The following is a 15,321-nucleotide window of genomic DNA, read 5'->3' on the forward strand; positions in this document are numbered from 1 at the left end:
TTAACCAGACATGGTGGCAGGTGCTTGTAATCCCAGCTATTCGGGAAGCCAAGGCAGGAGAATTTCTTGAACCTGGGAGGCGGAGCTTGCAGTGAGCCGAGACTGCGATTCTCCCACCTGCAGGCTGCAGGCTGTACAAGCATGGCTCTAGAATCTGCTTCTGGTGAAGCTGAAGGGGAAGCAGGCATGTCACATAAAGAAAGTGGGAGCAGGAGAGACAGGGAAGGGGTGGGTGCCATACACTTACAAACAACAAGATCTCGCATGCAGTCAGGTGAGAACTCACTTATCACCAAGGGGATAGTGCTGAACTATTCATAAGAGATCTGCCCCCAGGGTCCAATCACCTCCCACTAGGCCCCACCTCCAACACTGGGAATCATATTGCAACATGAGATTTGAAGGGGACAAAAATCTAAACTATATCAGTTGCCTTAAATTGTCTCTATAGAGCATATAGCCCCTTTCCCTTTGGTAGGTGAGCCTTGGGTCTGGGGAGGAATCATGCTGAGATCTACCTGTCTTGCTGATGCTCAAGACTAAACTTCTGCATATAAGTGCCTTCATAAATCACCCTTCATTGACAAACTGGTTCATCTGCCTCATTCCTCGGTTTCTCTGCTCCTTTGGCATTTGAAGGCTGCTTTGCATATATGACATTTTCATAGAACAGCTGTAAAATTTTTGTTGTTATTGTTGGTTTTCTTGTTTGTTTTCCATAGAGACAAGGTCTGGCTCTGTTGCCCAGGCTGGAGTGCAGTGGTGCAATGACAGCTCACGGCATTCTCATCTTCCCAGGCTCAAGCGATTCTCTCACCTCAGCCTCCTGAGTAGTCGGGACTGCAAGTGCATGCCACTACACCTGGCTACTGTTTTTTGTTTGTTTGTTTGTTTTTTCTGTTTTGTTTTAGTAGAGATGAGATTTTGCCACGTTGCTCCGGCTGGTCTCGAACTCCTGGGCTCCAGCAATTAGCCTGCCTTGGCCTCCCGAAGTTCTAGGATTACAGGTGTGAACCACCATGCCCAGCTGTTGTTTTTTGAGAGAAGGTCTCACTCTGTTGCCCAGGCTGGAGTGCAGTGGCACGATCATAGCTCACTGCAACCTCTACCTCCTGGGCTCAAGAGATCCTCCCTTTGCAGCCTCCCGAGTAGCTAGGACTACAGGCAAGTGTCACCATGCCTGACTATTTTTTTTAATTTTTGTAGAGACAGGGTCTCCCTGTGTTGCCCAGGCTGGTCTCGATCTTCTAGGTTCAAGTGATCCTCCCACCTCAGCCTCTCAAAGTGCTGGGATTACAGACATGAACTACCACAGATACAAAATTAACAATACTTAAATCCTATGATATAAAGTCATTACATCTTATGTTACATGATAAAATGAGAGGAAAGAAAACAAAGATATTTGCTACCCAAACGTGTTCATAATAAAATAAGGAGGAAATATAACAATTACAGTCCTCATTTCTGTAACCAGTCATGTGGTCATGGCTGTGTGTTTATTTATAACTGCCTTCCTCCACTACCCCATTCTGTATTCCTTTTGCCTTCAGCAAACACCTCAGGTGGTCATGGTTCTTTATTTGGTGTTGTGATCCAAACCTTCATTCCTGAAGGATCTGGGCCATATATAGTCCTGTCTGGATTGGATGGTTGTATATTTTTCCATTCCACTTAATCAGAGGGCATGGTCATACTGAGAGGTGCTCTACAGGATCTCATGAATTGCAGACATACTCTTTATCTAGCCACTAGAAGATTCCCGTATTTTCTTATTGATTCAGGGTGTTGAGGAGCCCAAAGTGGCTGGGTGGTAGCCTTAACTTCCAGTTCAAGGCAATTATTGTTGTGTCTCCAGATGGAAGTATTCCTTCTTCTCAAACTAAGAGCTCTAGACCAGCAGAGCATAAAGTTGTGAGAACAAGAACCAAAAATTTTGCTACTGGGTCACCAGGAGTAATAGTGGTTCAACTGGGCACAGTAGCTCATGCCTATAATCCCAGTGCTTTGGGAGGCCAAGGCAGGAGGATTGCTTGAGGCCAGGAGTTCGAGACCAGCCCAAACAGCACAGGGAGACACTGTTTCTACAACTATACATACATACATATATCTATATTTTTTGTTGTTGTTGTTGTTTGTTTTGTTAAACTAGCTGGGCATGGTGGCAAGAACTTGTAGTCCTAGCTACTTGAGAGGCTGAGGTGGGAGGATTGCTTGAGCCCTCGACTTCAAGGCTGTAGGGAGCTATGGCCATGCCACTGTACTCCAGCCTGGGCAACAGAGCAAAACTCTGTCTAAAAAAAATTGGTGAATGGTGCCACTCCCATTTCCACCCTTGATTCCTGACTGTGATTTCCTGCTGTAAGAGAAACAGCACCGTGACCAGGCGCGGTGGCTCACACCTGTAATCCCAGCACTTTGGGAGTCCAGGGCAGGTGGATCACCTGAGGTCAGGAGTTCAAGACCAGCCTGACCAACATGGCAAAACCCCATCTCTACTAAAAAATACATAAATTAGCCAGTGTTGGCAAGTGCCTGTGATCCCAGCTACTTGGGAGGCTGAGTCATGAGAATCGCTTGAACCCGGGAGGCAGACGTTGCAGTGAGCCAAGATCACACCATTGCACTCCAGCCTGGGCAACAAGAGCGAAACTCCATCTCCAAAAAAAAAAAAAAAAAAGGAAGAAAGAAAAAGAAAAAGAAAAAAGAAAACAAAAGAAACAGCACTGTATATTGGACACTGATTCAGAGCATGTACAGCCTTCTGATGAACCTTGCCCTAGCCCTGCAAGATATTGCCACCTGCCTGGTACTGTAACTAAGTCTTCAAAAGACCCTTCCACTGTTTCATCAAACCAGCTACTTCAGAATGGTGGGAAAAGACCAGTGAATTCCGTGAGCTTGAACGCATTGCTGCATTCCTTTTGCTATGACATGAGTTCATTGATGAGAAGCAATGCTGTGTGGAATACCAATACCATTACAATGGATAAGGCATTCTATAAGTCCACAAATGGTAGTTTTGGTAGAAGCATTGTGTGCAGGGAAGGCAAATTAATATGCAGAGTAAGAGTTTATTACAAGCCTACACAGTGGAGTGCACCTGTAGTTCCAGCTACTTGGGAGGCTGAGGCAAAGTGGGAGAATTTCTTGAGAACAGGAGTTCAAAGCTGTAGTGTGCTATGATCATGCCTGCAAATAGCCACTGCACTCCAGCTGGGGCAACATAGCAAGACCTCATCTCTAAAAATAAAAAATAAGAATTTAAAAAAATTTAAGAATCTATTACAGTAAGAACAAAACACTGTCCCTTCCATGATAGAAGCAGTCCAGTGTAATCAACTGCCACTGGGTAGCTGGCTGATTACCCACCGGGGAATATCAGGGACTCAGTCGTGGTCTCTGCTGCTGACAGATTGGGCACTTGCCAGCAGCCATAGCCAGGTCGGCATTGGTGAGTGGAAGTCCATATTCTCAAGCCCATGGTTAACCTCCATCCCTGCCACCATGGCCACTCTGTTCATGAGCCCACTGGCTGATGACAGGGATGGCTGGAGAAAGAGGCTGATCACTATCCATAGAATAGATCATCTCATCCACTTGATTTTTTAAGTCCTCCTCTACTAAGGTCACCTTTTGGTGAGCATTCACATGGGAGACAAATATCTTATGATTTTTGTTCATTCTGTGAGGTCTATTCACATACCTCTTCTCCAAATTTCCTTGTTACCAGTTTTCCAATCACATTCCTTCCAGGTTATGAACATCCAGCCAAACCACTGTCCACAGCCCATGGAATTGGTGTATAATTGCATCTCTTCCTCCAAGCACAGCATGCTGCCTGAAGTTTTGCCCCCTGGGAAGATTTCCCTTCACTGCTGTCCTTAAGGGATGTCTCAGAGAGAAGCTGTAGTGCTGTCCACTTTCAGGTGGCACACATGTATTGTGCAGAACCACCTGTAAACCAGGCCTGTCTTATCTTCCTCTGTCAGCTGATTGTAGGGACCTCCCTAAGAAGCCATAGGTACAGAACGGGAGAGAGAAGGCAGTGTAGTAGGGGGGCGGGGTGGGGGGAACCGTTGCTATTTGGGCCAGTCCTTCGTTAACTTACTTGTGCCTTCAGGGCCTGCTTGAACTCAATCGCGTATATACCACTCCCATTTGATGGTGGAGTGCTCCTGTGCACATCCAACTTTATGGCATTGGAGGTCAGATAGCACCCAGTTTGTGATGGGCAGCTCAAGTCGCATTGTAACTTGGTGGCCATGGTTGAGCATTCAGTCCTTTTTTCCCCCCCGAGATGGAGTCTCGCTCTGTCGCCTGGGCTGGAGTGCGATGGTGCAATCTCGGCTCGCTGCAGCTTCTGCCCTCAGGGTTCAAGTGATTCTCCTGCCTCAGTCTCTCAAGTAGCTGGGATTACAGGTGCATGCCACCATGCCCAACTAATTTTTGTGTTTTTAGTACAGATGGGGTTTCACCATGTTGGCCAGGCTGACCTCGTGATTCGCCCACCTCAGCCTCCCAAAGTGCTGGGATTACAGGCGTGAGCCACCGTGTCCCGCCAAGCATTCAGTCTTTACCAAGGCTCAGTAGCAGGCCAAGAGCTGTCTCAAAAGGAAAGTAAGCTGAAGGATGGCAGGGCTCTGCTGCAAAATTCTAAGGATCTGTGCTGTAATTCACTTACAGGAACCTGCTAAAGACTCCAAACAGCACCCCTGTCTGCTACTGACCTTTCAAGCACCATTGGCTCTACTGGATCATGTGGCCCAAGGGGCGGAGCAGCTTGCGCAGCAGCCTGGACCCATTGCAGAGCCTTGTCCGGTTCTGAGTCCCACTCAACACTTTGGCAGCTTTTTGGGTCACCCAGTAAGTAAATTAGAATATTACACCTAAATGAAGAATATGTTGCCTCCAAAATCCAAAGACACTCACTGGGCATTGTGCCTGTATTCTGCCTGTAAGAGGGGGCAGATGCGACGGCTTCTCCCTCACCTTAGAAGGGATATCTCAACATGCCCCACATCACTGGATCTCTAGAAGTTTCACTGAGGTAGAAGGCCCTTGAATTTTTGTTGGATTTATTTTTCACCCTCTGACATGCAAGCGTCTTACCATGTCAGTAAGTGTAGAGTAGTTGATACTCCTTGCTTCCTGGGTCCAGTCAGCATGGTGGCTTCAATGTAATGGACCAGTGTGATGTCTTGTGGAAGGGAAAGGCAATTCCTTGGGAATTTAATTTTTATTTTTAATAATTTTTGTCATACATAGTAGGCATATATATTTATGGGGTACATGAAATGTTTTGATACAGGCATGTAATGCATAATGATTATATGGAGAATGGGGTTCCATCCCCTTGAACATTTATCCTTTGTGTAACAAACAATCCAATTATACTTTCAGTTATTTTAAAATGTACAATTATTATTTACTATAGTTACCCTGTTGTGCTATCAAATAGTGTGTCTTATTAATTCTTTCTAACTACTGTTTTCGTACCCATGAACCATCCCTACTTCCCACCTCCCCAACTACCCTTCCAAGCTTCTGATAATCACCCTTCTACTCTCTATGTCCATGAGGTCAGTTGTTTTGATTTTTAGATCCCACAAATGAGTGAGAAAGTGCAATGTTTGTCTTTCTGTGTAAATTTTGACATAGGGCTAGAGAGTTGACATATACTCCCCAGGCAGGACCTGAAGCTGTATTGCTGGCCCTGCCTGCTGAAAGCAAACTGCTTCTGTGGGCCTCATGGACAGGAATTCGGGGGAAAGGCCTTTGCCAGTTTAACAGCTGCAAACCAGGAACCAGGGGATGTGTTAATTTGCTTAAGCAATGAAACCACATGTGATACAGCAGCTGCAATTGGAGTCACCACCTGGTTAAGCTTGTGATAATCCACCATCATTCTCCAAGATCCATCTGCCTTCTGCACAGGCCAAATGGGCAAATTGAATGGGAATGTGGTGGGAATCATCACCCCTGCATCCTTCATGTCCTTGATGGTGGCACTAATCTCTGCAATCCCTCTGGGAAGGTGTTATGTTTTTGGTTTACTATTTTCCTAGTTCAAGGCAGCTCTAGTGGATTCCACTTGGCCTTTCCTCCCATAATAGCCCTCACTCCACAGGTCAGGGAAACAATATCGGGATTCTGCCAGCTTCTTTGTATGCCTATTTCAATCACACATTCTGGAACTGGAGAAATAACTGCAGAACGGGTTGGGACCCACTGGGCCCACTGTGAGGCAGACTTGAGCCAAAACTCCATTAATCACCTGACCTCCATAAGCCCCTACTCCCACTGGTAGGCCACAGTGGGATTTTCGGTATCCCAGAATTGGTATCAGCTCAGAGCTGGTGTCCAGTAGTCCCCAAAGGTTCTGATTATTTCCTTCTTCCCAATGCACAACTACTGTGGTTACAGGTCCCTGACTATAGGTCCCTTTCGGGAAGACTGGGAAAAAGATTAATAGCATACATTTTTATTAGCCAGGCACAGGGGTTCATGCCTGTAGTCCCAGCTAGTAGGCAGGCGAAGGCAGGAGAATCATTTGAGCCCAGGAGTTTGAGACTGCAGCGAGCCATGTAACCTCAGCAGTTTGGGAGGCCAAGGTGGGCAGATCATGAGATCAAGAGTTCGAGACCAGCTTGGCCAACATGGTGAAACCCCGTCTCTACCAAGAATACAAAAATTAGCCGGGTGTGGTGGCGGGCGCCTGTAATCCCAGCTACTGTGCTCCAGCCTGGGCAACAGAGTGAGACTGTGTCTCAAAAAACAAAAACAAAAACAAAACACATACACACACACACAAAAAGATATATTTTTAGGAGTGTCTGGGTTCTTCTTCAACAGGACCAGGTCTCCCCTTCATTCAAGTGGTCCTGGATCAGTAAAGTGGCTGATGTCCAGCAATTCACTGAGGGGCTCTGACTTGATCTTTATGATTCATGTTAAACTTTTGTTCATCTGACCTAGAAATGTTCTGCATATACAGATCAAGTAAGAAAATATTTCACTTCTAGGAACACCCTGATAAACTTGCCAGTGCCAAAGGTCTTCATGAGTCAGACCATTCTGATCGCTGCCTTGATTCTGCTGTTCATCATGGCAAGCACACCCCCATTTCCTCTGTTGGTTGAGTGCCAAAACTTGGCCCCTGCCACTCTGGGCAGGGGTGGGATCCAATGACTCCCCTTGCATTTAGGCTTCCTGATTCTGTGAGCTCAGTTTCCACTGAAAAGCCAGGCTGGCTGGGCGCAGTGGCTCCCGCCTGTAATCCCAGCACTTTAGGAGGCCGAGGCAGGCGGATCACGAGGTCAAGGAGATAGAGACCATCCTGGCTAACACGGTGAAACCCCGTCTCTACTAAAAAATACAAAAAGTTAGCCGGGCGTGGTGGCGGGCATCTGTGGCTGAGGCAGGAGAATGGCGTGAACCCGGGAGGTGGAGCTTGCAGTGAGCGGAGATCGCGCCACTGCCCTCCAGCCTGGGCGACAAGAGGGAGACTCCGTCACGACAGAGCTCTCCAAGGATGTGCTCCCCTCACGATGTTTCACTGTATTGGTGAAAGGTGTGTCTTTTGAACCTTCCCAGTGTGGCTGAATAGGCCTTAAATGACAAATTCACTCTAGCATGCCAATCTCCCTAAGCTTCTGAATTCCTTTCCCTACATTAAACCAAGGCAGGTACAGCATTTCCAATTTGCTCACCATGGGCCAGGTTTCGGTCCATGTTTTCCATGTTTGAGCCAACCAACCAAAATGTTAGAGCCTTTTCTTTTCTTTCCTTTTTTTTTTTATACCCCCAAGACAGAGTCTTGCTCTGTCACCCAGGCTGGAGTGTAGTGGCTTGATCTCGGCTGACTGCAACCTCCACCTCCCGAGTTCAAGCAGTTCTCCTTCCTTAGCCTCCCGAGTAGCTGGGATTACAGATGCCTGCCACCACATCTGGCTAATTTTTGTATTCTTGGTAAAGACAGGGTTTCACCATGTTGGCCAGGCTGGTCTCGAACTTGACCTCATGATCTGCCCTCCTTGGCCTCCCAAACTGCTGGGATTACAGGCGTGAGCCGCCACACTCAGCCATGTTTTTTTTTTTTCCAGACAGGGTCTCACTTTGTCAGCCAAGCCAGAGTACAGCTCACTGCAGCCTCGACCTCCCAGGCTCAAATGGTCCTCCTACTTCAGCCTCCTGAGTAGCTTGGACTACAGGAACACACCATCATGCCTGGCTGTTTTTTTTTTGTTGTTGTTGTTTTGTTTTTTGAGATGGAGTCTCACTCTGTCACCCAGGCTGGCATACAATGGTGCGATCTCGGCTCACTGCAACCTCCACCTCCTGGGTTCAAGCGATTCTCCCACTTCAGTCTCCTGAGTAGCTGGGACTACAGGTGCACATCACCATGCCCAGCTAATTTTTGTATTTTTAGTACAGATGGGGTTTCACCATACTGGCCAGACTGGTCTCGAACTCGTGACCTCAAGTGATCTGCCCACCTCAGCCTCCCAAAGTGCTGGGGTTACAGGCATGAGCAACTGTGCCCAGTGTGTAATTTATAAATTATACTTTACCGTAGGTATGTGTATATAGGAAAAAGCATAGTATATGTAGGGTTCAGTACTATCCATAGTTTCAGTCTTCCACTGGGGGTCTTGAAACATATTTCCTTAGGCTAAGAGGGGACTACTCTACTTGAGTTTTCTAATTTATATGGACAGAAATGGGAAAGCATGTGTGAGAATGGATACAAAGGGTATGGGATGATGGCGGAAAGAACATAAGGCTGGGTCAGGCTAAATTAATTGATTTGGGCCCACTAAGCAGAGATTGTGCCTTTAATTCTTCAGTTTAGGGAGTTAGAAAGGCTCTAGGTCAGGTGTGGTGGCTCATGCCCGTAATCCCAGCACGTTGGGAGGCTGAGAAGAGAAGATCCCTTGAGCTCAGGACTTTGAGAGCAGGCTGGGCAACACAGCAAGACCTTGACTCTACTAAAAAAAAAAAAAAAAAATTAGGCCGGGCATGGTGGCTTGAGCCTGTAATCCCAGCACTTTGAGAGGCCAAGGCAGGCAGATCACCTGAGGTCAGGAGTTTGAGACCAGCCTGTGCAACATGGCAAAACCCTGTCTCTACTGAAAAAAAAAAAAAAGAAAAGAAAGGAAAAAAAATTAGCCGGGTGTGGTGGTGTGCATCTGTGGTCCCAGCTACTCAGGAGACTGAGGCAGGAGAATCACCTGAACCCAGGAGGTGGAGGTTGCAGTGAGCGAGATTGTGCCACTGCACACCAGCCCAGGTGACAGAGTGACACTCTGTCTCAAAAACAAACAAAAAAAATTAGTCATCGGAAGAGATTAACAATAACTAATAATAAAATAGAACAATTATAACAAACATGCTGTAATGAAAGTTGTCACTCACTGTAGTCTAACTTGCAATTTGAGGTGTGACAGCAAAACTAGCATGAATTTCATTTCTTTTTCCTTCTTCACAGTTTCACAGATAAAAGATTTGTTCTTACTATAGATCTTAGCAACCTCAACAGATGAGTTTTTTTCTTTCCTTATTAAGTTGTGCACTTTCACCTCTTCACTTAGAAGAAGTACTTGACAGCTTCTCTTTGGCATATCTGAATAGCCAGCACCATTACTCTTACACTTTGGGGCTACTATTGAGTGAAATAAAAGCCACTTGCACACAAGCACTGTGATACCATGACAGTCAATCGGATAACTGAGACAGCTACTAAGTGAAAATGAGTGAATAGCATACACAGTGCAGGTTATGCTGGACAGAGGGATGATTCACATCCTGGGTGGGATGGTGTAAAATTTTGGTTTTTTTTAAAAAAAAGGATTGTATTTTTTTATTTCTATTCTTTATTTCTTTTAAACAACCCTAAGACCATTTAGCAATGACATGAGATTTTATCACACTACTCGGAACAAGACGCAATTGAAGTTATGAGTTGGTTGGGCATCGTAACTCATGCCTATAATTCCAGTGCTTTGGAAGGCCAAGGTGGGAGGCTCCATTGAGGCTAGGAGTTCAAGACCAGCATGGACAACATAGTGAGACTCCCATCTCTACAAAAACAAAACAAAACAAAAAAATTGGCCAGGTTTGGTGGTGCACACCTATAGTCCTAGCTAACTTGGGAGGCCGGGATGGGAAGATGGATTGAGCCCAGGAGTTCGGGGCGGCAGTGAACTATGATCACACCATTGTATTCAAGCCTGAGTGGAGAGCAAGACCCTGTCTGTCTCAATAACAAAACAAAACAAAACAAAACAAAAACAGAAAAAAAAGTATGAGCTGCTTACGTCTGGAATTTTTCATTTAATACTTTTAAATCATGGTTGACTGTGGGTAACTGAAACTGTGGAAAGCAAAGCCATGGATTGGGAGGACTGCTGTAGTTCTTTTGGAGCATCGCATTCCTCCTCTTGGATCACACTTTGTACTTGACCTTAGGGGCCTACTGGTACTTGGGTCTAGTTACAGGTCTAGAACCAAAGGAGGATGTTGGGGTGGTCCTGTAACAGAATCAGCATAGTCTTGCCTGTCAACTGCCTCAGTGGAGGACTTTACAGTTTCCTCAGGCAATGCAGAGTTAATTCCCTGAGATGGGGGTTGGAGAGTGATGGGGAGACCCATACCACTGGGATGGGGAGGCCTCTTCCACTGGCAAGGGAGACACATCAGACTTTAGGGGCTCAATGTATCTTATCAGGGTCTTCCCACACATCCCTATTTCAATTTCCAGGATCCTGTCGTTTCCCAATCAACATGCTCACTTTAACAGTAGATGCCCTGTGAGACTAGATATAATTCAGTCAGTCACAGAATGAGGTTCTGCATTTGAATTTCAGCAGTCTCAGCTCTGTGGCTATAGGAAATAGAAGTCTTCTTCAGGCTTGCATACAAGCTCCAAAGCAATCTGCTTTACTAACGCTGTCACAGATACACCCAGAAATAATGTTTAATCTGGGCATGCTCTGTCCCAATAAAGTTGACACATAAAATTAACTATCACACACATATATACACACCAAAGACCCCAAAGTGGCTTGTAAACTGAGCAGTTTTGTTTCTAGAACAGTAGAAATAAAAGACATTTTGGCTAGGCAAGGTGGCTTATGCCTCTAATCCCAGAGCTTTGGGAGACTGGGGCAGGAGGATCGCATGAGTCCAGGAATTCAAGACCAGCCCATGGTGAAACTCTGTCTCAAAACAAACAAACAAAACCACAAAAAATTAGCTGGGTATGGTGGTGCATGCCTTTAGTCTTAGCTACTTGGGAGGCTGAGGTGGGAGGATCATCTGAGCCCAGGAAGTTGGTGGAGGCTGCAGTGAGCCATGATTGGGCCACTGCACTCCAGCCTGGGTGACAGAGTAAGACCCTGTCTCAAAAATAAATAAATAAATAAATAATTAAAGAAATTTGGATTATTCTGAACAGCATACAAGCTTCAACATTGCTAATTATTTTTAAGTCTCACTGGAAAATATTTCCCTACTTGGAATCCTCCTGGTATTTATAAAGGAGGAAAATAACATGAAACTATAATGTATATTTTGTGCAAAAAGAGGAAGGTTTGTAAATGGGGCCTAAGATTATTAATAACTGGAGCAAATGCTTCACAATGTAAATGATGAAGATACTAATATTAATAAACTATTATTTATGGTTTTTACTAACTCCAGAATAAAATACATTAATCACATACTGTCTAAAATTTAGTTGTAATGACAGTTTGTTTTTTTGAGACAGGGTCTTGTTCTGTTGCCCAGGCTGGAGTGCAGTAGCAGGATTATAGCTCAACCCAAGAATAACCTTGAACTCCTGGGTTGAAGGAATCCTCCTGCCTCAGCCTCCAAAGTAGCTGAGACTACTGGTGCACAACCCACCACACCCAGCTAATTTTGTCTTATTGTTTCTTCTTCTTCTCCTCCTTCTCCTTCTCCTCCTTCTCCTTCTCCTTCTCCTTCTCCTTCTCCTCCTTCTCCTTCTCCTCCTTCTCCTTCTCCTCCTTCTCCTTCTCCTTCTCCTCCTCCTCCTCCTCCTCCTCCTCCTCCTCCTCCTCCTTCCTTCTTCCTTCTTCCTTCTTCCTTCTTCCTTCTTCCTTCTTCCTTCTTCCTTCTCCCTTCTTCCTTCTCCTTCTCCTTCTCCTTCTTCTTCTTCTTCTTCTTCTTCTTGTTATTATTATTATTTTGAGAGGGAGTTTCCCCTTGTTGCCCAGGCTGGAGTGCAATGGCGTGATCTCGGCTCACTGCAACCTCTGCCTCTCAGGTTCAAGTGATTCTCCTGCTTCAGCCTCCTAAGTAGCTGGGATTACAGGCATACGCCACCATGCTCAGCTAATTCTGTATTTTTAGTAGAGACAGAGTTTCACCATGTTGGTCAGGCTGGTCTCGGGCTGCTGACCTCTGGTCATCCGCCCACCTCGGCCTCCCTAAGTGCTGGGATTATAGGCGTGAGCCACCACGCCCAGCCTATTTTATTTTTTGTAGAGATGGGGAGTCTCATCATGTTGCCCAGGCTGGTCTTGAACTCCTGGCTGAAGCAATGCTATCCTCCTCAGCCTCCCAAAGTGTTGGGATTACAGGCATAAGCCACCACATCCTGCCTTAATGACAGTTACTAATAATATCAGGTAGTCGTTGTAGAATTTCCCTTCTGTTGTGTTCAAGTTAATAAATCAAGGCCGGGCATAGTGGCTCACACCTGTAATCCCTGTACTTTGGGAGGTGAAGATGGGAGGATCATTTGAGGTCAGCAGTTCAAGACCAGCCTAGGAAATCCTGCAGATTTACCAGGGAAGTGGGAGGCTGGACTAGAATAGTAATGCCAGCCCAGGTAGGAGGATCGCTTGAGGCCAGAAGTTCGAGACCAGCCTGGGCAACATAGGAAGACCCCCCCCAATTTCTACAAAAAAATGAAAAAATTAGCCCGGCATGGTGGCACATGCCTATAGTCCCAGCTACTTGCGAGGCTGAAGCAGGAGGATCACTTCAACCCAGGAGTTCCAGGATGCAGTGGGCTAAGGTCGCACTACTGCAAGCCAGCCTGTGACAAAGTGACACTTCAGTTCTAAAAATAATAAATAACTAAATGAAAATACATTTAAATGTGCATGATTCTTGGGTAGTTTTCTTTCTTCTTGTTTCTCTACTAAATTTTTACTCTGTAGAACTTTGGTGTTTCAGTAAATCTTGCAAGTTAAGACCATCAATTCAACATGTTTCTTGTCTAGGAAGAAAAATATTGGGAATGAATAGGATGCTAAATTACAGAGGAACATGTCTGGGGTTGTAATAGCTGTGTTTTTTGACTTATCAACTTAGATGATTTTCAAGACTCCAATAAATGTCTGTTCTTTTGTTCTAAATAGCAAAATGAAAAGGTTGAGTAAAATTGATTATTGAAATTGGTGTAGTATATTTTTTAAAATGCAGCAGTAGATTATTTGGGATAAAACATTGCAGATTTGTTGGGGAAAGTGAATACAGTTGTTCCTTGAACTGTGTGAGTTCACTTTTATGTGGATATTTTCAATAAATATATGGGAAAATTTTTTGGAGATTTGGGACAATTTGAAAAAACTTGCAGAATAGCCTAGAAATGGCAAAAAAAAAAATTTTTTTAAAGTTGGCCAGGCGCAGTGGCTCATGCCCGTAATCCTAGCACTTTGGGAGGCCAAGGCAGGTGGATCGCCTGAGGTCAGGGGTTTGAGACCAGCCTGGCCAACATGGTGAAACCCCATCTCTACTAAAAATACAAAAATTAGCCAGGTGTGGCGGCACACCCCTGTAATCCCAGCTACTTGGGAGGCTGAGGCATGAGAATCACTTGAACCCAGGAGGCGGAGGCTGCAGTGAGCTGAGGTCATGCCACTGCACTCCAGCCTGGGGGACAGAGTGAGACTGTCTCAAAAAAAAAAAAAAAAAAAATTAAGAAAAGTTAGGTATGAATGCACAAGATATATGTAGACACTAGTGTATTTTATCATTTACTACCATAAAGTGTGCACAAACTTGTTATAAAAAGTTAAAATTTTGCCAGCGCAGTGGCTCACTCCTGTAATCCCAGCACTTTGGGAGGCTGAGGCTGGTGGATCACGAGGTCAGGAGCTCGAGACCAGCCTGGCCAACATGGTGAAACCCCATTTCTACTAAATATACAAAAATTAGCCGGGTGTGGTGGCAAGCACCTGTAACCCCAGCTACTCAGGAGGCTGAGGCAGGAGAATTGCTTGAACCCAGGAGGCAGGGATTGCAGTCAGCCGAGATCGCACAACTGCACTCTAGCCTGGGCGACAAGGTGAGACTCTGTCTCAAAAAAAAAAACAATAAAAAAAATTAAAAAATTAAAAAATTAAAATTTGCCCAAACTGACGCACAAACATACTTACAGATCATACATGGCATCATTCACAGTTGCAAAAAATGTAAACAAACATAAAGATGCAGTAGTAAATCATAACTGAAAAAAATTACCTGTAGTACACAGTGCAGTACTGTAATAATTTTGTGGTTACTTCCAGTTGTTATTGAGAATATTTGCTTAAAACAGCAGGTAACACTAATCAATCATCTGTGTGAGCAATTGTCTCTTTGGCAAACTGTCTATAGCAGTAAAAACTGATCTCTTTCAGTTCTCGAGTAGAAACTTTGTTTCACATATGGGACCCATTCTAGTGATGCTGGAAGTGCCTCTTTTAGAAGAAAAAGTTGAATTGCTTGCTATGTACCCCACCCAGATTGAGGTCTGCAGCTGTGGGTGCCTGCCATTTCAGACAGATGATTCACCCTGTAAACAGATGACATGAAGTTAAGGTATCAGTAAACACAGTACAGTACTGTAAATGCATTTTATCTTCCTCATAATTTATTTTGAGACAGGGTCTTGCTCTGTTGCCCAGGCTGGAGTACGGTGGCACGATCTCAACTCACTGCAACCTCTGCCTCCTGGGCTCAAGAAATCCTCCCGCCTCAGCCTCCTGAGTAGTTGGGACTACAGGCATGTGACACCACAGCCAGCTAATTAAAAAAATTTTTTTTGTACAGATGAAATTTCACTATATTACTCAGGCTGGTCTCTAATTCCTGGGCTCAAGTGATCCTCCCACCTCAGCCTCCCAAAGTGCCGAGATTACAGGCATGAATCACTGGGCCTGGCCTCTTATAATTTACTTAGTAACATTTTATTTTCTTTAGCTTACTTTATAATAAGAATACAGCATTGTCTGGGTGTGGTGGCTCATGCCTGTAATCTCAGCATTTGGGGAGGCCGAGGTGGGGGAATCACCTGAGGTCAGGAGT

Source organism: Theropithecus gelada, chromosome 20 (assembly GCF_003255815.1).
Source record: "Theropithecus gelada isolate Dixy chromosome 20, Tgel_1.0, whole genome shotgun sequence".
Taxonomy (NCBI): domain Eukaryota; kingdom Metazoa; phylum Chordata; class Mammalia; order Primates; family Cercopithecidae; genus Theropithecus; species Theropithecus gelada.